Source organism: Myotis yumanensis, unplaced genomic scaffold (genome assembly GCF_028538775.1).
Source record: "Myotis yumanensis isolate MYYU_CA2020_CCGP unplaced genomic scaffold, mMyoYum1.0.hap1 SCAF_10, whole genome shotgun sequence".
NCBI lineage: Eukaryota > Metazoa > Chordata > Mammalia > Chiroptera > Vespertilionidae > Myotis > Myotis yumanensis.
The window spans coordinates 33,888,487-33,912,372 of record NW_027223761.1 but is presented as its reverse complement, the minus strand read 5'-3'; the positions used below and the strand labels follow the sequence as shown (position 1 = coordinate 33,912,372).

General features: G+C 42.0%; 1 non-coding gene and 1 pseudogene across 1 annotated transcript; one reads left to right on the top strand and one right to left on the bottom strand.

Annotated features, from left to right (window-relative positions):
* Nucleotides 1-20,683: 20,683 nt before the first annotated feature.
* On the bottom strand, nt 20,684-20,848 carry LOC139019122 (U1 spliceosomal RNA). Its single transcript, XR_011473020.1, has one exon. It is a non-coding gene; the product is annotated as a U1 spliceosomal RNA (small nuclear RNA).
* Nucleotides 20,849-22,047: 1,199 nt separating this feature from the next.
* Nucleotides 22,048-23,569, top strand: LOC139018367 (cyclin-dependent kinase 1-like; annotated as a pseudogene).
* Nucleotides 23,570-23,886: the final 317 nt, after the last annotated feature.

The window sequence follows — 23,886 nt, the reverse complement described above, 5'->3', positions numbered from 1 at the left end:
GTTGGCGGCTGGGCACACAGCGGGAGGACCCCTGCGTGAGCCAGAGGCAGTTCTAGGCAGCCGGAGCGCCTCCGCCCATCTGGGGAACGCGACCCCCCCGCGGGCTGTCAGAAACCGGCTGCTGCTCCTCCACAGGAAACAAAGCTGAGAGCCGGCCACCTTCCCAGAATGCACTGCAAGACCTTTCGCTAGGAGTCTCCGGGAATGAAATCAACAAGGTGCGGTGCGGGGCAAGAACTTCCGGTTGGTTCTCCAGAGGTGGCGGGAAGGTTTGACTGCAGGTCCAGCAGGTCCAGGGGTCCCCAAAGGTGTGGACAGAGTTGGTGAAGAAGTAATGACACAGAAGTAGTGTTCAGTTGATCAGCAGCCTAGCCAGGTTCTGTCTTTTATTGTCTTGTTACATCTGTATTTATACCAGTTGATTTTAATCCTGTCAATTTTTATTCCAAAGGTTAGGGCGTTTCTTACCTCCATTCCAGGGAGTAAAGATTATGTAGCTTAAGGGTGATTGTTCGTAGTTAAAGTGATTAACTACCCGCCTGGCATTTAGTTAAGGGGTTTTATTCCCTCCCTAACTTCTGGGAAAAATCCCTACCTGAGAAAACAACCTTTCTCAGAGAGGTGACCTTGGTTAAAACACATAGCCCCAAGAAGGGGAGCAAACATATTAAGAACAGTATGCCATATACGCCAGGTCCCTTGAAACATATGCTGTGCAGATGTTTCTTCCCTGCAGCGACTGTGTCAAGCAGCAAGGATGGACCGGCTTCCGGCAACCATTCAGTGAGTTATTAAAGCCATAAACTTGAGTGTCAACCTGTTAATTTCACTTCCAAATTAGACCAAAATCTATTCAATCCTCTCTATTATCTCTACTAGTACCATCCTAGACTAAGACACCCTTCTCTCAAAGCTGGAATAGCCTCCTAATTGTACTTCCTGATTCTAATCTTGTTGGCCCTTACAATTAGCCCATTCTACACACATCAGCAGAGTGAGCTTTAAAAGTGTAAACCAGAGGAAACCAAGATGGCGGCATAGGTTAACGTCGGAGTTTGCTGCCTCGAACAACCACTTCAAAAATACAACTAAAAGACGGAACGGACATCATCCAGAACCACAAGAAGGCTGGCTGAATGGAAGTTCTACAACTAGAAGGAAAGAGAAAAGCATACCGAGACTCAGAGGAGGCGCAGTGCTGAAGTAAAATATTAAGGTGTGGAGTGCTCGAGGCGAGAGCTGGTGGCTGAGGGCGTGGTTGTCTGTTTCAATCTGGAAGGAGCCTCAGACTCAGAGCTCCAGATCCAGGCGAGTCTCTAGGGACCCAGACTCAAATGGGAGAAGCAGGACTGTCTGGCTACAGTCCCTCCGGTCCCTCCGGGGTTTGCAGCTGTTGCTGGGACTGAGAGGCAGAGCCCCTGGGGACGGACTGAGAACAGCCATAACTGCTCCCTCCTCCGCCCTGTTGATCCCGTGGGACCCGCCCCACCCAAGCCCTGCACAGAGGCATTTGCCGGATAGCCTCAGGCAAAGGCTAGATTAGCACCTCCCTAGAGGACACAAGTTCTTCCACTGCAGACACAGCTGATTCTCACACCCAGTTAGCCTGGAGGTCAAATCCCTCTAGTATTACCTATAACAATCAAGGCTTGGATCCGAATCGAAGATGGCGGCATAGGTAAACACCGGAGACTGCCGCCGTGGACAACCACTTCAAAAATACAACTAAAAGTCGGAGCGGACATCAACCAGAACCACGGGAAGGCTGGATGAGGAGAGTCTCTTCAACTAGAAGCAAAAACAACAGCATTCCGACGCTCAGCGGAGGCGCAGTGTGGAAAATTTAAAGGTACGGCGGTGCGGTGGTGAGGGTGGGCGCGCAAAGCGGGCTGGCGGCTGAGGGCGCGATTGTCGTTTTCAATCAGGAGCGAGTCTCAGACTCTGGGCTACAGATCCGGGCGAGTCTCTAGGGACCCAGACTCAAACGGGAGAAGCGGGACTGTCTGGCTACGGCCCCTCCGAGGTTTGCAGCGATTGCTGGGACAGAGAGGCAGAGCCCCTGGGGACGGACTGAGAGCGGCCATAGCTGCTCCCTCCCCCCGCCCTGTTGAGCCCGCCCCGCCCAAACCCTGCGCACAGCCATTTGCCGATCGCCTCAGGCAAGGGCTGGACTAGCGCCTCCCCTGAGGACTGAAGTTTTCCCACAGCTGATTTCCACAGCCAGTCGGCCTGGTGGTCAAATCCCTCTAGTGTTAACTACAACAATTAAGGCTTGGCTAGAACAAGACTGCGCACAGAGACCACAAGGGGGAGCACCAAGAAAGCATAAAAGATGCGGAGACAAAAAAACATGACAGAAATGGAGGATATGGAGCTAAGAATTGCAATTTTGAGGGCTTGCCATAAATTTGTGCAGAGCCTCACGAAAACTAATGAGACCCTCGATGCTACGATAAAGAAATTAGAAAGTAAGCATACACGGACTGAAATAAAGAATATTATACCCAATAGCAGACCAGAGGAGCACAAGAATCAAAACAAAGATTCGACAAAAAACACCCAATTGGAAAAGCAAAATGAAAAAAGAATCCGAAAGTGTGAAGATAGTGTAAGGAGCCTCTGGGACAGCTTTAAGCGGACTAATATCAGAGTCATTGGAGTGCCAGAAGATGAGAGACAGCAAGATATTGAAAACCTATTTCAAGAAATAATGGCAGAAAACTTCCCCCACCTGGAGAAAGAAATGGACTTACAGGTCCAAGAAGCGCAGAGAACCCCAAACAAAAGGAATCCAAAGAGGACCACACCAAGACACATCATCATTAAAATGCCAAGAGCAAAAGACAAAGAGAAAATCTTAAAAGCAGCAAGAGAAAGAGGCTCGATTACCTACAAGGGAATACCCATACGACTGTCAGCTGATTTCTCAACAGAAACTTTGCAGGCCAGAAGGGAATGGCAAGAAATATTCAAAGTGCTGAATACCAAGAACCTACAACCAAGATTACTTTATCCAGCAAAGCTATCATTCAGAATTGAAGGTCAGATAAAGAGCTTCATAGATAAGGAAAAGCTAAAGGAGTTCATCACCGCCAAACCAGTATTATATGAAATGCTGAAAGGTATCCTTTAGGAAGAGGAAGAAGAAGAAAAAGGTAAAGATACAAATTCTGAACAACAAATATGCATCTATCAACAAATGAATCTAAGAATCAAGTGAATAAATAACCTGATGTACAGAATGAACTGGTGATTATAATAGAATCAGGGACATAGAAAGGGAATGGACTAACTATTCTTGGGGGGAAAAGGGGTGTGGGAGATGCGGGAAGAGACTGGACAAAAATCGTGCACCTATGGATGAACACAGTGGGTGGGGACTGAGGGCGGAGGGTGGGGTGGGAGCTGGAAGGAGGGGAGTTATGGGGGGAAAAAAGAGGAACCAATGTAATAATCTGAACAATAAAGATTTAATAAAAAAAATAATAATAAAAGTGTAAACCAGATCACAACGTTCTTTGATTTAAAATCTTTTAATGGCCTCTAATTGTTTTTTGGATAAATCGGTTCTTAAAGAACCTACAGTGCCCCTGAGGTATACAGTGAAGGAATAAAATAGAGTCACTATAGTCAAGCTGTTAAGTTATTACAATCAAGTAAGTTGAGGCATGAGGAAACAATTCTATTTTTGTTTTAACTAGCCTAGAAACTTGCACTTTTAAATTTCCCAGTCCTGTGCCAATGCCTCCAGATAATTCTCCAATTATCTCCTGAAGGACTACATATTCAGAACACTTGACATCCACCTGACATACATTATCCCGAACACTGGATGTGACCAGACACCCTGGTGCCCATCCTTCAGACTACCTGGTATCCATCATCCAGCTAGCCTGACATCTGTCTGAAAACTGCCCTGGACCAATTCTAGTACTAAGAATACAGGACTGATTCTTCTCAAGAATGTACTTTTTACTATAAAAACTTCACTTTTCTTTCTTCATTGGAACACTTCTGGGTTTTTGCCTAGTTGTGTTTCTGGTTTACAAACCCAAAGATCCTTTAATAAATCTTTGACATTCATTTTTAGCCAAAGCCTCCAACTCGTTTTTTGTTTGTTTGTTTTAAGATTTTTAAATTGAATTTTAGAGAGAGAAGAAGGGAGGGGGAGAGAGAGAAACATCTATGTGAGAGCAAAACATCAATCAGCTGCCTCCTACATGCCCCCTACTGGGGATCAAGTTTCCAGATTCTTCTTGAGTTGATTTTGCACCCTGCATGTATTGCCTTGTTACCTTTCCAGTATCACTGTCCTCTCTGCTCAGCACATTCCACTTTGGATTTCTGTTACTTCCTAGAGTGTATCTAGTTTTTTCTTGCCTCAGGGACTTTCTATTGGACTATCTTTGCTTGGAATGCTCTTGATTAGGGCTAGTTCTCCTCATTCTTCATGACTTAATAAAATTTTACTTCTTCAAAAAGGCTTTCTGAAAACCCCCTGTCTACAGTAGTTGTCTTAATATTCTCAATTGTGGCAATTGTTCTTTTTTTTCACAGTAACCTGAAATTGTTGTAATTATTTTATTTCTGAGATTCCTTGTTATATGTTTTCTGTACAAGAAAGTGAACTTCTTAAAGGCAAAGACATTGCCTAGCCTTGGTTATATCACTAATTCTTGGCACAAAGTAGGCCTTTAATAAATATTATTTAAATGAATAAATAATTGAATGATATTTCACCTAATTGAGAAGGCTGTAAGGTGGCATTTATCCAGAATATACAAAGTACTCAGTAATAAGAAGACAAACAACTCAATAAAAGATAGGTTAAAAAGGTGAAAATGCCCGGCCCGTGTGGCCTAGTTGGTTGAGCATCGTCAGGTGCACCAGGAGGTCGCTGGTTCAATTCCCGGTCAGGGCACTTGCCCAGGTTGCAGGCTCGATACCCAGTAGGGGCACGCAGGAGGCAACCAATTGATGTTTCTCTCTCACTGGATTTTCTTGCGATCATGGTAAATGTTGGTATTCTCAGGTTTATCTTCTATTTAGCTCAACCTGGGCTCAAATCTCTTGATAAGAAACAATATATTGGACTCCTCAGATTATAAATCCCTTCACTAAAAGGGGATTAATAATTCCCAGCGAGGTTTTTAACAGACTAAGAAAAACTCAGATAGTGGTTTGATGGAAATGAAAGTGTTGTTTTCAGGCTTATGATTTGTTTTGTGTGTTCTCTATTGCCTTGTTCCAAAAGAAAGCAAATTCTTTACTTGAGAACTCGCAAGTATCCATTCAGGTTAACATTTTTTACAGATTTCGTTTGGAAAATGCAGGGGAGCCCCCTGGTGTAGCTTCTTGTTACTGCACTTGCGTGATACTGCCATCAAGCGGAGAGGAGAGTCGTAGAGGGTGGAGAAACCAAATAAAAGGGCTATTACTTATTTCTTTTGACAGTAGGTTTATTTAAGCTGGGAACAGTGAAACAAGGAAGGGCCGAGGACAGAAGAAGCAACAGGAGAGAGCCTAGGCAGGGCTGCTTTGGCTCTCTGGAAAGTCAGAGAAAAGGGGTCCCTGGGAACAGGTTCAGGGGGTCAGCCCCTGGCAGCTGCCATTGTCCATTGCTCCCGTGATTGCAGGTCTGCTGGGATCCCCTGAGTTTGGGAGATGCACACCTGTGGGAGAAGAAGAGGGGTAAGCGGAAGGCGCAGGGCTGCTCCAGGAAGGAGAGCGTGCTTAAAAGGGCTTGAAGTATCCATCTTACATAAAAACTGCCGTTTGAAATTTTAACCCTGATAGTATGGCTTCTGTCTTAAATAATAAGGAAAATAAGACTACTCCCATTCCAGAGAGGCCGTAAACTATGCCCCAGACAGAGTTGTCAGTGCTAGCACCCAGACAGTTGCCAGGCCTTGAGATATGGTCTCATGGCCCCTCCCCAGCACGCAGGCCTTCTTTCTCAGAAGGCCCGGAAGTCTCATTCCAAATTTGGGAGACAAAGGACTGGAAAAAGTATAAATAAAGAGAGTTTCCTCCATATTGGGGGCCCAGAATTTGAAAGACACATTTTTCTCTGGGCCTCCACAGAATTTAATAATAAAATGTAACTCCTGTAGTCGGCACTGCAATTCAGCCTCTGCTTCGGCAGGGTGCTGTAACTGTAGTCACTGGCCAGCTTAATAAAGGCTCCTAAATTTTGATCTGAGTCCCTGGTGGTCGTCTCCGTGGGTCACCCCATTACAGGCTGACTTAACATCTTATACATCCAGGTGCTCCTGACCCTTTACGTTTGTCACCGTGGCCAGACTGGCTAATACAAACTATGTTAGAATTGGATGTAATTCAACAAGCGTTATTAAAAGTCTATTATTTTCCAGGAGTTAAACTGATTCATAAGAATGGATACTTGGAGACAGACCTAGAATCAGAAGTTAACTGTTACAGAAATGTATGCCTTACAAGGCACTTTTATGCAAATTAAAAAAAAATTTGAAAAATATTTTTTTATTAATTTAGTGGGTTTGATTTTCTAACCGCTCTACAAAGTAGGTATTGGTATTCTAACTTTATAGCTGAGAAAACTGGGGGTCAGAAAAGCAGAGATAAGCCCTGACTGGTTTGGCTCAGTGGATAGAGCATCAGCCTGCGGACTGAAGGGTCCCAGGTTTGATTCCAATCAAGGGCATGTACCTTGGTTGCAGGCACATCCCCAGCAGGGGGTGTGCAGGAGGCAACTGATTGATGTTTCTAACTCTCTAGCTCTCCCTTCCTCTCTGTAAAAAATCAATAAAATATATTTTTTTAAAAAGAAAGAAAGAAAAGCAGAGATCTGCCCGACATTACTTTTTTGGAAAGTACTTTATTTATTTATTTTTATTCTTTTTTTTTTAGTTTTTCTTTTATAAAGTACTTTAAAATTGAGTACTTTCTATTATTGACTATATTCTTGGCCAGGTTCTAAGAATATAAGGAGAAATAAGTTTACATACAAAGAACCTTATTGTTCATTGTATGTAAAATAATTATAACACAGAGAGAATATTGGGAAATACTTCCTAAGAGCAATGGGTTGGCCCTAAAAGTGAAAATAAATATGCAATGTAGGGAAGAGGTTACTAGGCAGGGAGAAAAATAAAACGCATCAGATGCAAAGATATGGGAGTACAGAAGACCCCTGCAATAAGAGAATGGTGAAAATTTCATTGACTAAACCATCAGGTACATGCTGAGAAGTCATGGGGTTGAGCCTGGGAAACAAAGCTGCAACCAGATTGTAAAAGGCCTCTAAAGGGTTTGGATTTTTAAAAATCTCTGTCGGTTGCCACTGCTTACACCGTCAGCAGAGTAATGTTTGGAGAAGATAACTCTGGAGCCAATGAGGAAGCTACACTAAAAGAGATGAGTTCGTTGGGGGCTGTTGTAGAAGTCAGACACTGACAACTAAGGTACAATGAGGATGAAGACAAAGGGGCAGCACTGAGAAATTCCAGGAGTCAGACTTGTCAGAATTGGGTGATGCGTTGGAGTTGGAGATTTAAGGGAAAAAGAGGAGGAGGAGAAGTTTGAACTACTGGGTGGATTATCTATACAGACCACAGGGTTTGGGGCAGCCAGTAAATGACGGGTCCAGGATTCAATCCCAAGCCTTCTGACTTCAAACCTTCTGCTTATTACACTCTAACATACTGTGTTTTATAGGCTAGCAATGCCACTTATGGCAGAAAAATATTAATGAAAGTAATCTAAAATTCTTACAAAAACAGTTTCGACAATATAGCTAAATTATTATATCATCACTAGTGGCCTGGTGCGCAGATTCTTGCACATCATAAACCTAGATGATATAGCCTACTACACATGTAGGCTATACAGTATGGTCTGTTGCTCCTAGTCTATAAGTTTACAGCATGTTATGGTACTGAATACCTTAGGCAATTGTAACAAAATGGTAAGTATTTGTGTATCAAACAGAAAAGGTATAGTAAAAATATGGTAGAAGAAGATAAAAAAATGGCACACCTGTAAAGGGCACTTACTATGAATGGAGCTCACAGGACTAGGTGCTGCTCTGGATGAGTTGGTGAGAGTGGAAAATGATTGTGAAGGCCTGGGACATTACTGTAGACATAAACACTGTACAACTAGGCTACACTAAATTTATAAAAAAGTATTTTTTTCTAAACTAAATTTACTTTAGCTTACTGTAACTAACTTTTTTACTTTGTAAAAGTTTTAATTTTTTAAATGTTTCAACTCTTTTATAATAATACCTAGCTTAAAACAAACATATTGTATAGCTGTACAAACATATTTTTATCTTTAAGCTTTTTAATATTTTTAGTTAAATTTTTTTTTACCTTTAAAGCTTTTTTTTTTTGGTAAAAAACTAAGATACACACACATTAGCCTAGGCCTACACCAAGGTCAGTATCATCAATATCACTGTTTTCCACCTCCACTGGAAGGTCTTCAGGGGTAATAATATGCATGGAGCTATCCTCCCCTATAATAACAATGCTTTTTTAAAGAATAACTTTTGAAGGACCTGCCTGAGGCTCTTTTTTGAGAAGGTGTTACTCTTTTCAGAAATATATCCATAGTAGTTTGCTTGGTTTGCTTCTTTTTTCCATCAAAGATTTGCTTATAAACAGACTAGAGGTCCAGTGCATGAAAATCGTGCACTGGGGGTGGGGGGTCCCTCAGCCCAGCCTGCACCCTCTCACAGTCTGGGCCTCTTGCTCCTTACTGCCCATCTGCTCACTGCTCCTTACCACTCAGCTTGCTGATCCTTAGCACTGCCACGGAGGTGGGAGAGGATCATGCCACCACTGCTGCACTCGCCAGCCATGAGCCTGGCTTCTGGCTGAGTGACACTCCCTATGTGGGAATGCACTGACCACCAGGGGGCAGCTCCTGCATTGAGCGTCTGCCCCCTGGTGGTCAGGGCACATCATAGCAACTGATCATTCTGGTCATTTTGCCGTAACAGTCACTTAGGCTTTTATTATATAGACTAGAGGCCCGGTGCACAAAAATTTGTGCACTCGGGGGTAGGGAGGGGGTCCCTCAGCCCGGCCTGTGCTCTCTCACAGTCTGGGACCCCTCGGGGGTGACCACTTGCCAGCAGGGAGCAGACCTAAGCTGCAATCGGACATCCTTAGCACTGCTGAGGAGTCAGGAGAGGCTCCCACCACCACTGCTGTACTGGCAGCCATCAGCCTGGCTTGTGGCTGAGCAGAGCTCCCCGCTGTGACGACTGACCACCAGAGGGCAGCTCCTGCATTGAGTGTCTGCCCCCTGGTGGTCAGTGTGTGTCATAGTGACCAGTCATCCCCAGTCTTTCTGCTGTTAGAGTCAGTTTGCATATTACCCTTTTATTATATAGGATAGAGGCCTGGTGCATGGGTGGGGGCCGGCTGGTTTGCCCTGAAGGGTGTCCCGGATCAGGGTGGGGGTCCCGCTTGGATGCCTGGCCAGCCTGGATGATGGGATGATGGCTGTTTGCAGCTGGTCACACCCCCTTCAGGGTGGGGGTCCCCACTGGGGTGCCTGGCTAGTCTGGATGAGGGGCTGAGGGCCGTTTTCAGGCTGGCGAATGACTGAAGCTCCCAGCCTCTCTTTTTTTTCTTTTTTTTTAATTCTGGGATTTATTTACCTTCTATAGCTGTCACTGGAGCTGAGAGCCGGCTCCAGCTCTGAGGCTGTGGCTGGCTGAAAGCAGGTATCTGGGTTTGTTTAGCTTCTATAATTGAAACTCTGTTGCCATCACTGGCGCTTTAAGCTCTGAGCCCGCTAGCGGCTGAAAGCAGGTTTCTGGGTTTGTTTAGCTTCTATAATTACAACATTGGTGCATCAGGAGCTCAGAGCTGGGCTGCGGCAGGCTGGGAACCTTGGCTTCCTCCCTCACTGGAGCAAGCAAACCTCCTGTTCGCTTCAGCTGTGTGGCTGCCGGCCGCCATCTTGGTTGGCAGTTAATTTGCATATTTTGCTGATTAGCCAATGGGAAGGGTAGCGAAGTTATGGTTAATTACCATGTTTCTCTATTATTAGATTGGATAATGTGCCATGAACATTCCTGTTAATGAACACCTTTCAGTGTTAAAAGTACATGTCTTCAAACTTTTTAAGGAGCTTGTTTTTGAGGTCTGCAAAAGCATCTGTTAACCTCTTCATTGTGAATTTTCTTGGGGGTTCTTTTTTTTATTTTTTTGGTAGGGTGGGGGGGGGGGGGCTTGCTTCTTTTTCTTCTCCTACAGTTTCTTTTCCTCTTGCCTCTTCTTCAGTTATGCATTTCTGTTCCAATTTCAAGAACTACCCATCAGTCACTTCCTTGGAACCACCTCTAGGAGCTCTTCAATGTCATCCTCAACTACACCCAACTTAAAGTTGCTGGACATTTCAACCACAGTCTTTTTGATTTTGCAACCTCTTTACCCTAGACCAGTGATGGCGAACCTATGACACACGTGTCAGAGGTGACATGCGAACTCATTTTTTTGGTTGACTTTTCTTTATTAAATGGCATTTAAATATATAACATAAATATCAAAAATATAAGTCTTTGTTTTACTATGGTTGCAAATATCAAAAAATTTCTATATGTGACATGGCACCAGAGTTAAGTTAGGGTTTTTCAAAATGCTGACACACCGAGCTCAAAAGGTTCCCCATCACGGCCATAGACCAATCCTTTTAGACATGGACAAACCTCTTTGAGTGTCTTTTTCCAGATGCCCTCATACACTCCTTGGCGACATCACCCTAAACCAAAGCATAATTCTTGATGCATCATAGATGTAATCCTTTCAGAATTGCATCAGTGTCCTCAATTGCAATACTTATCTATGTAAAGTTCATCTCCGGTAGTAAGGCTTAAAAGTTGCTATAATTCCTTGATCCATTGGTTCAATCAAAGAGGTGGTATTTGGAGGGACGATTTTGATATTGGGATAAAGATCACCAATAAAAGGATGTCTGGGAGCATTACTGACAAGAAGCAAGGTTTTAAAAGGTATGTTACCCTCCAAACAGTACTTGTCCATTTTGCTGGCATTGTAATTCAGGAGGACATCTTGGAAGAGGAGCTGGGTCATCCATGACTTTATTGCTCCTATAGCACAAGGCAGTGTATGCTTATCAATATGCTTGAAGGTCCTTAGGGTTACTACACCAGATCACAAAGGGTTTCAATTTGTATCCTGCAACATTGCCCCAAAGCAAGACTGTTATCTTGTCCTTAAAAGCCTTGAAACCTTGCATTGACTTGCCCTCCTTCCAGGCGTCTGTTTCCAGAACAGGAAGATTTCATTTACATTGAGTATTTCCTCTGGCAAGTAATTTCCCTCCACATTCAGCTTAGCTAGAGTTTCCAAAAATTCTTCAGCTGCCTTATATCAGCATTCGCAGGCTTATCACTCACTTTCATACTATATAATGAATAATTGTTTTTGAATCACTTAAACCACCCAGTAAATTCAATATCATAATCAGGTTCAGCCCTTTTTTTCAACATTGCAAACGAATTGTTTGCTTTGGTTGTAATCGTCTTGGTGTTAAGAGGGGTACACTTCTGTGTCTGGTCTTCAACCCAGGTCATTAATAAGTTTCTGCATGTCTGATATAGACCCTTCTCAAATTTTTGTTAGTCTTGTTACCTTCAATGAAACAGATCCTTTAACAGCTCCCATCACTTTGTTCTTTCTCTTTAAGATCATAGCTGTGGTGGAATGGAACATGCCTGACGGATAAGTGATAACCATCACTGATTTTCCACCTTCATTGTCATTAAACATATTGTCATTTATTGTTTCCAGGTCAATCATTCGTCATTGCCTCTTACTGAAAATATTAGCAGTGAATCTTGTACACTTAAAGGCCATAGTGAACAAAAGAATATGAGATTGAATCAAGCACAAGAGAAAAATGATGCAATCAAGAGACATGGTAAACATGAGTAACATAGTTGCCTATTACCATTATCAGGTCCTATATACTGTACATAATTGAATCAAAATAAAATAGAACTTTATTTATTTATTTATTTATTTATTTATTTATTTATTTGAATTTACTGGGGTGACACTGGTTAATCAATTATACAGGTTTCAGGGGCACAATTCTATAATACATCATCTGTACATTGTATTGTGTCTTCACCACCCCAAGTCAAGTCTCCTTCCATCACCATTAACCGCACTTTACCCTCTCCCCCCTCCCTCCCAACCCCCTTTCCCTCTGTAATCACCATACTGAAAATATAACACTTCTAAAGAAGAAAGGATACACTGGGTACCTTCTGTGGATTCAGTCCATTCTCTTCATTGTGCAACTTCTTAAGTGATCTAAAAGTCACTTCTATGTAACCTAGATAAAGTGTTTCTTCAGTTGTTGAAATGTGGCTTCCTTACTTCACCATTCATACTGTTCTTGCCAAGGACGCCATGTTGCCACATCCAATTGTTAGTATTACTTTGTCTCAGGTAGCCTCTGTACTACATTAGATTCAACCGTCTTTGCTCTACTTTGTGAACTTATTCCTGTGACCTCTGTCCAGGTATTATATCACCCTGGATCTCATTCTTCCTACCCACATCCTATTACTGAAGAATATAGAGAACCACCTGGTTTCTATATTCCTCAGTAATCTCCCTTCCTACCACATCCTAGGGACATGTGCTAGGCCACCTAATCTAGGCCTTGCTCAATGAGTTATTTCTTAACGGCAATGACCATTTTTTAAGATCATTAGATTTCAATCTCCTGCCCCGTCATCCCCTATTTATAATCAATTGCCAGAAAGTTCTGCAGGTATTTTTTGAAAGAATTCTCAAACAAATGTATTCATCTCCATTCCACTTCTGCTACTTGTTCAATTGCTTATTATATGACTTATCAACGAGGTCAAGGGAAACCTAGTAAGAGATTTAATCTGCAGGCATGCACCAATCTAGAAGGCAAGTTAGGCCCTAAAAGCTGGGGAAGATAAAATGAGCTCTAATCTTGTTTGAGGGCCATTTTCAGATGGTATCAAGAATAAACTATATAACCAATATCTCAGGATATTTTTTTACTTTCTTATTAAATTTATTGAACTGACCTTAGTTAATAAAATTATATAGGTTTCAGGTGTACAATTCTGTAATACATCATCTGTATATTGTATTGTGTGTTGCCGGAGGCTAAGACCAACAGTAGTTAACATATTAATGCGATATTCAGCGGGGCTGAAAAATCAGCATAATATCGCCCTGCTGTTGGCCAAATGGCTCAAGGCAATCCCCTAACCTGATAATCCTTTTACTGTTTACAAACTTTACCTTTGATATGCCTGTATGCATTCCTAAAGGGCAAATGTGTATTCAAGTGAATTAAAGCAAACAGGACCAAGAAGTTAGAGAGCCTCTCCGCTAGAGAAAGGTTTCCGCCTGCCCCCCCCCCCCCCCCCCCCGCCCCATGCCTTCTAAATTCATATTTCTTGTCTAGTGCATTCGTTTGTGCGCGGCCCCTCCTCTAGATCCTGAATCCTCGCTGTAAAAGGTTGCAGCATGTGTTCCCACCCTGAGTCAAGCCTCCTTCCATCATTATTTATCCTCCCTATGCCCTCTTCTACCTCCCCACAACCTCCTTTTTCTCTGGTAATCACCATACTGTTCTTTAGGATTGTATGACTACAATTCCTAACCATGTCTCCCAGATGCTATATGCTACTAACATGTTTTGCTCACACCTACCTCTATACTTTTATTTGGCGACTCTGGGTTGGTGGTACTAGTTTAGTATTGTCTCATTTCAAGGTTGCTAAGTAATGTCATAAAGCCTTTAGTATCATGGTCAAAGCAAAAATGTGGTTAAGCACATCCCTAGGTGGTTTCCATGGAAACCAAAATGTGAGCTGACATGTATAATTCTTAACGGAAGACATTGATCGCTAAGTCAACATCGCAGTGTCAGGAACTGGAACTGAAGTACAATTTTCCAGAACCAGGGGAGACACAAGCCGACAGAAAAATTCTGGGCAGGAGTTTTTTCTAAGCTCCTTGAAGTTCTCTGCTATCTGTAAAAAAAAAAAAAAAAAAAAAAAAAAATGCAACTCAAACCTTCACACTGAGTCCTATTTGAATTCTCCTTGTCTTTGACTTCTAACAAGGCTCAGTATCTCCTGCAGAAGAATAGCTAACTCATACAACACTTTCCACGGGCTAGTGCATTAATTATATTTTTAATATTTTATGATGTTTTGATGTACTGGGGGGTCTAGCTGGCTGAGGAGAGACTGCCCCTCCCAGGGTTAGCTAATTCCCAAAGATAATTAACAATTTGTTTAAAAACATGTGTTTCATTCACAAACCAACCAATCCCAAGTCCATACCCCAAACCACCTTCTTTATCTTACTCTTCCACACCAAGACAAAATTTTTCCTGCCCTAAATCACCAAGGGCCAGGTACCAGAAAACTAGAGACTGTAGCTCAGAGCCCACTAGAATTATTTAAACTAACCAGTCCTGAACAATTTCTCCTGCCCTGCCTTGCCTTTCCCATGAAAAACAGTAAAAGCTCTGGGCCAGACTTCCCCTCTCATTTCTTTCTGCCTCCTGATGAACACTGGTGTTTCCCCATGTGGCCCCCATGGTGTGATGTAGCCCCCTCCTCTTGGAGAATGTAAGTAAGAAAATTTTTCTTTCAACAGCATTAGATTCTCCATGTCATCATTCAGACATCTTCATAAATTAAAATACCATGAGTACAACTGAAAAAGCTAGCAGCCATTGTAAGCACTTTGTATAGGTAAACGTGTTTATTTAATCTTCATTAGTCTATTAGGTATATACTATTCTATTCCCATTCTAACAAGAAGGAGATAAGGTACAGAGAGAACAGGTAACTTGCTCAAAGTTCTATGAGTGGGTGGCAGAACTGGCGCAAAGTCTGTAATTTCACAACTGCACTGTATTGTCTCTTGAGAAAGTTGGAGTGTTCTTTGTGTTCAAGACCCAAATCTGTGGCATTCTTCTCATTACTGCAGACCTCCTGCAAGGGTTGCCATTTTTGTTTGAAAACCTGCCTTAAATAAGTTATCAGAATGGTATATCTGGGGACCTAAAAAGCATCACTATTTCTGATCCCAGGTGAACAGAGAAAAGAATATTTAGTTTAAATTGCATAGTACTCAGATGCTACAAGATTGAGAACCCATACACTGTCTCTTGCATTTGTCTTTAAAGAATATAGTACCAGTACCAAACACAGGAGAACACGGTCCTTTGAGTGATCCTAGGAATGAACCAAATGCCTTGTATGCAGCCAGCTATAAGCCATTCGGTGTAACTAGGGCACAGAGCACAGAATGACTCCAGGAGATGAAATCAGAGAGGTCCACAGGAGCCAGGCCAGGAATGGCCCAGTTGACTTGCAAAAAAGTATGTAGGTCATAGGAAGCCAATTTCTGTTCCTTCCTCATACTTGAGCAATGGAACCCTCGGACTGATCTCCCATTGATGGCTACATAAATGATCATTTAGGGTCCTAGCTGGTTTGGCTCAGTGTCTAGAGCATTGGCCTGTGGACTGAAGGATCCCAGGTTCAATTCCAGTCAAGGGCACATGACCGGGTTGTGGGCTTGATCCCCAGTAGGAGCAGCTGATCTATGATTCTCTCTCATTATTGATGTTTCTATCTCTCTCTCTCTCCCTCTTTTTTTCCTCTCTGAAATCAACTATATATATATATATAGAGAGAGAGAGAGAGAGAGAGAGAGGAAGAGAGAGAGAGAGAGAGAGAGAGAGAGAGAAGCCTGGTGCACGAAATTTGTGCACTGGAGAGGGGGTCCCTCAGCCCAGCCTGCCCCCTCTCACAGTCTGGGAGCCCTCAGGGGATATCCTACTGACGGCTTAGGCCCACTCCCTGTAGCAGTCTGGCCTCCTTCTGCAGGAGGCGACCGGCTGATCAGGGGAAGACGCCACCCCCATCACCCTGCCGCTGCTCCCACTGCCGGCCGCTGCAGCCACCAAGGCGTTTTCATCAACACAGGCTCCAGTCCCTTCACCACTAAAAAATGACAACTTTCTTTAGGCATTTTCAAGATGTCTCTTTCATTCTTTCTTTTTTTTTTTTATCCTCACCTGAGAATATTTTTCCATTGATTTTTAGAGAGCGTGGAAGAGAGAGGGAAAGACAAAGAGAAGCATCAATGTGAGAGGAACACTTCGATTGGTTGCTGTTGGGGTCCAGCCCCAGCAGGTCCAGGGGTCCCCAAAGGTGTGGACGGAGTCGGCGAAGAAGGAATGACATGGAGGCAGCAATCAGTTGATCAGCAGCCTAGCCAGGATCTCTAGCCAAGTTCTGGTCAGGATCTCCAGCCAGGTTCTTTGTCCATGTTCTCTTGCTAGGTTCTCCAGCCAGGTTCTCCAGGTTCTCCAGCCAGGTTCTATCCAGGTTCTTTTGCCATGTTCTGTCTAGGTTCTCCAGCGAAATTCTGTAGCTAGGTTCTGTCCAGGATCCCCTGCCATGCTCTCTTGCTAGGTTCTCTCTCTAGGTTCTGTTTAGGATCTTCAGCCAAGTCCTGTCTCTAGGTTCTGTGTCTAGGTTCTGTGTAGGATCTCCAGCCAAGTCCTGTCTCTAGGTTCTTCAGCCAGGTTCTCTCACTAGGTTCTGTCTGTAGGTTCTGTCTCCTGTTGTCTTGTTACATCTGTATTTATACCAGTTGATTTTAATCCTATCAATTTCTATTCCAAAGGTTAGGGCATTTCTTATCTCCATTCTAGGGAGTAAAGATTATGTAGCTTATTCTTAGTTAAAGTGATTAACTACCCGCCTGGCACTTAGTTAAGGGGTTTTATCCCCTCCCTAACCTCAGGGAAAAATCCCTACCTGGGGAAACAACCTTTCTCAGAGAGGTGACCTTGGTTAAAACACAAGGCACTAAGGAGAGCAAACATATTAAGAACAATATGCTATATATGCCAGGTCCCTTGAAACATATGCTGTGCAGATGTTTCTTTCCTGCAGCGACTGTATCAAGCAGCAAGGATGGACCAGCTTCTGGCAGGTTGCCTCCTGCATGAGCCCTGACCTGGGAGGGAGTCTGCAACCTAGGTACATGCCCTTGATCAGAATCGAACCTGGACCCTGCGGTCCACAGGCCAAGGCTCTATCCACTGAGCCAAACTGGCTAAGGCAGGATATGACATTTCTTAACCCCTCCAGCAGCAGACCTTCATTTTTTCCTCCAGGAGTGAGGTGGAAAAACCCTAGATCAGGGGTGGGCAACCCCTGGCACACGTGCCAAACATGGCATGCCAGTAACTTTTGCTGGCACATGAAACCCTCTCTTATAATCTTCCATTTACAATTGTGAATCTTTGTTCTCAGTGATGAATTTTGTTAAGTCTCGTAATAGGAGTAGCCTGACGGATAAAAGTAGTAGCTCGTGCATATCTCTGAAGGTCACGAAATATAAACCTGATGTAAAATCTCTCTTTTGATGCAGCAGCAAAAGTCCCAATGATAATATCAGATGGAGTCATAAAGTTCTCTGTCGGACTATCAGTGTACATGTATACATCAAAAAATAAATGTATTTTTCATCATCATATACTGTGTTTTTGTTACTCGAATGAATTTTATTTCTTCAAGGTTCTTCACATACATACACCTTAAGAGATATCAAGTAGGTGTAACATGTTCTCAAGAAATTAGGGTTGGCGCGCAGAAGAATTTTGAGTCAGAGATTTTGCTGGTTTTGGCACGCACTCACAAAAAGGTTGCCCACCCCTGCCCTAGATCACCTTCTTGGATTCTTATTACCCAAATTACCAAGAACGCTGCGAGTGGTGTACCGGGAGCTTAGCCAATGAGCAGTCAGAAGAGGTGTTTCCTCTGCAGCTTATGTGCAGAGGTGGGACTGCTGGTGCGCTGCAGATGGAGCGACCCCAGGCCCCCCTGTCTGTGTCTGCTCTGGGCCTCACCTGCTTGCGTAGCTTCCTCCTGACTGGTCGTGACTGTTATGGTGTCCGGGCTAATTACTATATTACCTCTTTATATATATATATATATATATATATATATATATATATATATATATATTTTAAAAATGATCATTTAGGTTGTGTAACATGTAGAGTAAAACTTTTATTAATGACACTAATAAAACTTACAGTCAACATTTGACAAACATTACTATTTTCTTTTCAATTACTGCCTTGGGACAATTTCCAGAAATAAAATTGAATCAAAGAAGATTATTGTTGTTCTCATACTTCTTATCTTGTTAACCTCTAGACTACTTTCAAGGAGAGGCATTCCTGGTCTCTACCTAGGAGATGCCAGTAGCACACTTCTCCATGTTGTGACACCAAAAATGTCTCCAGACATTGTCAAAGTTCTCCTGGGGTCAAAAGTGGCCACTGATCTAAATAATGGGAATTTCTTAAAATGAGGTGTGCAACCGCCAGGCTTCGCTCTTTTAAAAGAAAGGAGAATCTTTTCTCCTATTTTTAAAATATATTTTTATTAATTTCAGAGAGGGAGAGAGAGATAGAAACATCAATGATGAGAGCAAATCATGGATCGGCTGCCTCTTGCACGACCCCTCCTGGGGATTAAGCTCACAAGCTGGGCATGTGCCCTGACCGGGAATCGAACCGTGATCTCCTGGTTCATAGGTTGATGCTCAACCCTGAGTCACACTGGCCAGCCTCCCCTTGACTATTTCTTCCTGCCTGCTGGCTGGAAAGTGGATGTGATTATGTGTGTTGGAGCAGCCATTTTATTCACAAGATAGAAGCCATAGGTAAGAATGATAGAGCAATAATGAAAAAAAAAAAAAGCCTGGCCCTTTATAACTATAATGCCATCACACCAACCATAAATTGCCTATTGAGATTTATCCATGAGATTGAAAAGGATCTTCTAATTTGTTTAAGCCGTTATTATTTTGAATCACAGCAGCTAAATCTATATCCTAACAAATTCACATTTTTTAAATCCACCCCCAGCTTTTATTTCAATTTGTAAAATTGTTGCTTGAACAAATCCCTGTAGCTCTCCCAGAAGAATGAGCACATAGCTAGCAGTCACATTTTGCCATAACAGTGTCAGTATGTTCCTGACTTCATCAGGCATTCAGTAGGATACTGCATGTGTAAATGCATGGAAGAATACAACAGCATGATGACCTGTGGGTGGGAATGACAAGGAATTCAAGGCAATTGACATATAAAGGCCAAATAGGGAAATAGTTAAAAATGTAGGTATAAGCCAGCTTTTGAAGGCTCTATCACATGTTTTGAAGAACTCTATTTTTTTCCTGAAGGATGTGCGAGTCATGAAAGTACCTGATGGACTTCCATTTTATTTTTTACAGAGAGGAAGGGAGAGGCATAGAGAGTGAGAAACGTGGATGAGAGAGAAACATCAATGAGTCGCCTCCTGCACACCCCCTACTGGGGATGTGCCCGCAACCAAGGTACATGCCCTTGACCAGAATCGAACCCAGGACCCTTCAGTCCGCAGGCTGATGCTCTATCCACTGAGCCAAACCGGTTAGGGCGACTTCCATTTTAGAAAGGTAATTCTTATGGCAAGGTAAAAAATAGATTGGAGGAAATCATTACATGAGGAGGAAAAGTAAATTAATGATATGCCTATTTGGAGAAAAAATTAAAGGAATGAAATTTAGAGGATAAACTAGCTAATCTAATATAGCAAGTTTTAGAAGATTAGCTGGTCTAATACAGAAGAGAGAGAGAAAGAAAAACATAAATGAGGAATGGTGGTAGCAGGTTACAGATAGAGGAAATTTTTTAAAAAATTGTACATTTCTCCCTCTTCTTCCCTTGTCCACTTACACTCCCCTTCTCCTTTGGGCATTCATTTTAGTATATCAAATGCATTTCTTTTCTTTTTTAAAAAATATTTTTATTGATTTCAGAGAGGAATCGAGAGGGAGGAAGAGATAGAAACATCAATGATGAAAGAGAATCATTGATCGGCTGCCTCCTGCATGCCCCCCACTGGAGATTGAGCCCACAACCTGGCATGCGCTCTGACCAGGAATCTATCCATGACCTCCTGTTCATAGGTCGATGCTCAACCACTGAGCCACTCTGACAGGGCAAATACATGTCTTTTCAATTCACCTTCCATATATTCATTTTTACAAGTACTTATATATTCTTGAAAAATATAACACTGTTTTGGCTTTTTAAAATTTTTATTAAAGTATAACATACAGATATATATAAAAACTGTAAGTGTAAAGATCAATAAATTAACACATGAACATGCTCTGGTAATTACATCCAAGTCAAGAAATAGAATACTTCCAGAACCCCAGAAACTTCTATCTTAACCCCTTCCTGCCACTACCTCCTCCCCAATTTTAACCACAGAATGACTTCTAGCGCCATAGATGAGTTTTTGTCTGTTTTGAGCTTCAGATAAATCCAATAATGTGACATGTATTCTTTTGTGCCTGTGCCTTTTATTTAACATTACATTAATGAAATTTGTCCACATTGTGTGTATTAGTAGCTGCAGTTCTTATTTTTATTGCTGTCTAGTATTCCCGTGCTTGGCTATACCACAATTTATTTATCCATTCTACTATTGATAGACTTTTGGGTAATGGCCAATTGACTATAATGAATTGTGCTTCTATGAACAGTTACATGTCTCTCTCTCTTTTTTTTTAATTTTGCACAAATGCATTCCCCCTGTGACCACAAATTATGCAGTCGAGTTTCCCACACTTGGGGAAATTGCAGGGGTCAGCACATCTGGAGTACAATAGATAAGCCGTGCCCTGGGAAAACCACATTCGTGATCATTACATGTCTTTTGATATACATGTGATTTCATTTCCTCTACCAAGGACTAAAGTTGGTTGTACCAAAATACATATCCATCATCAGTGTTTTGAGAGATCCAGTAGCTTTAAAATTTCCTAGACATGACATTGTCGCTGTTTTTTATTTTTGGTCATTCTGGTAGCTGTATAGTCATTGATTTTACTTTGTATCTTTTATGACTGTTGAAGTGAGCACCTTTTCAAATGTGTATTGGATAACCTCTTTTGAGAAGTGCCTCATCAAGTCTCTTGCCCGTTTATTATTATTATTATTGTTTGCTTATTTCTTTTTCCTTATTAATAGGCATTTTAAAATATATTCTGGGTATGAGGCTTTTATCATATGTTTATTAATCAATGTTTTGATCTCACATCAATATTTCTCTCTCTCTCCCTCTCCCGTCCTCTCTCTCTAAAAATCAATTAAAATATTTTTTTAAATAATAAGAGTTTTGCATCTATGTTCTCGAATGAGAATTACCCACAATTTTTTTCTTGTTGTTTTCGCAGGATTTTTTATTTGAAAGCAATACTCAATTTATAAAATAAATTGATATATTCTCCCCCCTTTTGTATTCTCTGTAAATATTTGTGTAGAATTGGTATCATTTCTTCCTTAAATATTTGAAGAAATACCCAAGCTCCCCCCCCCCTTCCAAATTCCAATTTTCTCCTGATGCCTCCTTTTGAATTGACCTAAAAGCACTTGGGAAGGGAATCTCCACTCTATAATACAAGGCAGAGCAAGGAATGGGTCTCAGAGCAAACAGCAAAAGACATGCACACCTTCCATCGCTTGAAGGAAATCGAGATAAACAACCTATTTCTTAGCCCCAAAGAGTGTGATTCACAAACTTTGATTATCCTGGTGTTCTCCCTTCATAGATGATGAATATTGTGTTGGCTATTGCTTGCACTTTGGAAACATCCATCAGCCTGGGGTGACTCTGCAGGAGACAGCCCAGGAGCACAAGCATCAGTGCTCCTTTCAGGCGAGGTCCAGTGAGGAAAGCAGGATGCAATTTAGTGATTCGATTACTAACCTCTGTGAAAATTGTTAAAGGGGAACCTCATTTAAAATAAAGTCCAGTGGGAAAGAGCGATGTTGACATGGTAGCCGTCACGGGGTCATTAGTTGGCATCTACCATAACTATTGACCGACTATGGAAGACTATCAAAATAGAGAAAATTGTAGAAAGTACCATGGGTAGAGACAAAACTGCAGGTCATGTGGTAACTATAAAAGAAATCAGACTAGAAAGTGAAGAAGAAGGGGTTCTTTATACTGAAATTCAGGAAATTTCTCTATTAATTGAATTTCGTCATCCAAATATAGTCAGCCTGCAAAATGTGCTCATGCAGGATTCTGGGTTATCTCATCTTTAAATACCTTCCATGGATCTAAAGAAATGCTTGGATTCTATCCCTGCTAGTCAGTTCATGGATTTTTCCCTTGTTAAGGGTTATTTGTACCAAAACCTACAAGGGGTTGTGTTTTGTCACTCTAGAATCGTTCTACATTGAGACTTACCAGGTAAAACCTCAAACTCTGTTGATCGAATGACAAAGGAACAATTAAACTGTCTGGTTTTTGTCCTTGCCAGAGCTTTTGGAATACCCATTACAGTATATGCTCATGAGGTAGAAACACTTTGCTATAGATCCCCAGAAGTACTGCTGGGATCAGCTTGCTATTCAACTCCAGTTGCCATTTGGAGTAAAAGCACTATATTTGCAGAATTAGCAATGAAGAAAACCATTTTTCCATGGGGATTCAGAAATTGGTAAACTCTTCAAAATTTTCAGAGCTTTGGGTACCCCCAACAATGAAGTGTGGCCAAAAGTGGAATCTTTACAGGACTATAAGAATACGATTCCCACCACATGACCTCACTCGTTTGTGGAATATAATGAACAACATAAACCGACGGACAAAATTAGATCCAGAGACAGAGAAGTATTGAACTGTCAAACCTCAGAGGGGCCCTAGCTGGTTTGGCTCAGTGGATAGAGCATTGGCCTGTGGACTGAGGGGTCCCGGGTTTGATTCTGGTCAAGGGCACATGCCTGGGGCTGCCAACTCGATCCTCATCATTGATGTGTCTATCTCTCTCTCCCCTCTCCCTTCCTCTCTGAAATCAATAAAAATATATTTTTTAAAAAAACACCTCAGAGGGAAGTCAGGGGAGGGGTGGGGGTGGAGGTAAGAGATCAACCAAAAGACTTGTATGCATGCATATAAGCATTACCAATGGACACAGTCACTAGCGGGGGGTAGTGGGGGGGGGGGTAGAAGTGGCTGGGGAGAGGTCAATGGAGGAAACAAAATAATATTGTAATAGCTATGTATGGGCCGGGGCAGAGGGGGTACTTGAAATATTAGGGGGAACACTCTGTAAAGTATATGATTGTCTAACCACTATGTTGTGCACCTGAAACTAATACAGAATACTATTGAATGTGAACTATGATTGAAAAAAAAAGATGGAAAATTGTATATGTTTGTCATCATAATAATTTTAAAAAGAATACCTTTCCCAAGTGGAAACCAGGAAGCCTAGCATCCCATGTCAAAAACTTGGATGAAAATGGCTTGGATCTGCTCTTTAAAACGTTCGTCTACAATCCGGCATCGAGAACAGATAGTTATACTGTCAACTCTATTTTTGCCTTGTGTATTTTTGTATCCTCTGTTGTAAAACTTAAGCTCTACTTCATCTTCTAACTTCAAGAGCTGTAACTTAAAATGTAAATATTGTTCTATATGAATTTAAATATAATAATTCTGTGTATGTGTGTACATCTCACTGTAACAACTATTGTTACTATAATAAAAGTATAAATCTTTAAAAAATGGAGTCAGGAGGCCAGAAGGGGGAGCCCTCACACCTACCACTCTAGTCAATTACAGACCCCACAGGAAAGTGTCAATTACAGACCCCAACAGGAAGAATCCTCAGTTATGAACCTTCACCCATTTTACGGAGGCACGCAGAAGTTAAGTAAGTTTTCTACTCCTACATATTTGTTAAGGTGTGGAGT